This window comes from Brassica napus, chromosome C1, assembly GCF_020379485.1.
Source record: "Brassica napus cultivar Da-Ae chromosome C1, Da-Ae, whole genome shotgun sequence".
In the NCBI taxonomy this organism is placed as follows: domain Eukaryota; kingdom Viridiplantae; phylum Streptophyta; class Magnoliopsida; order Brassicales; family Brassicaceae; genus Brassica; species Brassica napus.
Window position 1 is genome coordinate 33,014,819 of NC_063444.1, and position 1,952 is coordinate 33,016,770.

A 1,952-nucleotide genomic window follows, 5' to 3' on the forward strand; every position below is an offset into this window, starting at 1 on the left:
ATGGAGACTTAAATGAGGATGTATACGTTACTCAACCAGAAGGCTTTGTGGAGAAAGGAAAGGAGGATCATGTGTACAAACTTAGCAAAGCACTATAAGGTTTGCGTCAAGCTCCGAGAGCTTGGAACATCAAACTCGACCATGTTCTCAAGGAGATGGAGTTCACGAAGTGCACCAAGGAACCTGCGGTATATCAAAAGAAACAGAAGGGGGAGCTTCTAATCATAGCTATATACGTTGATGACTTGTTTGTAACAAGGACTTCACTCAACGTTATCAAGCAATTCAAAGATGATATGTCAAGAAGATTTGAGATGTCAGACCTCGGGAAGCTTACATACTATCTTGGTATAGAAGTAACGCAAGGAGCTGATGGCATTCACATCAAACAAGAAGGATACGCGCAAGGTATACTTGTCAAGACGAAGATGGAGTCATGTAACTATAATCATGTTCCGATGCACACGAGTTTGAAAGTATCAAAGGCAGAGGAGGAGCCTGAGATTGATGCAACATCGTATCGAAGCATCATAGGATGCTTAAGGTATCTTCTTCATACACGACCGGACTTGGCATTTACGGTTGGGGTATTAAGCAGATATATGCAGAGTCCAAGAGAGAGTCATGGAGAAGCAGTGAAGCATCTAATACGATACATAAAGGGCACTACAGAGTATGGTCTCTTCTTCAAACGGGATGGAACAACGGAGATTACAGGTTACAGTGACAGCAGCCATAACATAGATGTTGATGATGGAAGAAGCACTACAGGGTTTATGTTCTACCTAGGAACATCGCCGATCACGTGGACATCGTGCAAGCAACCCACAGTGGCACTCTCTTCATGTGAGGCGGAGTTCATGGCAGCTACGGAAGCTGCAAAACAAGTAATATGGTTAAAGGAGTTGATGGTCGAGATCATGAACAAAGAAGACAAGAAGGTCGTGTTGAAGATTGACAACAAGTCAGCAATAGCCCTCACCAAGAACCCTGTGTTTCACGGTAGAAGCAAACACATACTCTCGAAGTACCATTTCATTCGAGAATGTGTGGAGTTCGACTTTATCGAAGTGAAGCACGTACCTGGAGTGGAGCAGAAGGCAGACATACTCACTAAGCCATTGGCAAGGATCAAGTTCGAAGCAATGCGCAAGTTCATTGGAGTTAAGAAGATCAACATACCTAAGATTCAAGTTGGAATTAAGGGGGAGAATGTTGGATAATTCCAATTAACTTGAGGAGCAAGTTAACTCATTAAAGTGAAGTTTGATGGGTTAAGGAAAAAGGAAAACATATCGAGCTTAGGAATGTTTCCATATTATTATTAGGAAAAGATGTAGCTTCGCCTTTAGGAAAAGATGTAGCTTCTTCCTATATAAAGAGTTCTCATGGAGAGATGTTCCATTAAGAGAAACACATTGAAAGGTTTAGTTTTGAGAGAGTTTCTAAATCGTATAAGAAGAGAAGTTCTTATAATCTTTGTGTTTGTGCAACTTTAAGACACCAGCACCTTCTGGTTAATATGTTTGAAGATTTTATTTGTGTACGCATGAAAGGTTGCGTATTTTTATTGTGAAAGGGTTCAGTGAAAAGATTCAGTGAAGCAAAGAAGACAACCCCTCCTTATGAAGCAAAGAAGACAACCCCTCCTGCTCCTTCTCCTTCTCCCACGTTAACCAACATCAACATTTCAGGTTTTGATTTAAATCTTTTTGATCTGAATCTCAAGTTACTATTTTTAGAATCATGCTCACATTCATATATGTTTTTCAAATTTTGGAAAAATCTGCTGCCAGGTGAATCACACTTCAAAGGGTGGTGGTCATGTGCCTTATATATGGATTGTTGGTGGTCTTACAGTTGTGCTTATGTATACCTCATGCTCTATCATAATCAAGTGATCAACTCTATACCTCCTTCTCTGATAGTTTTGCACAGCATATTCCACAGTA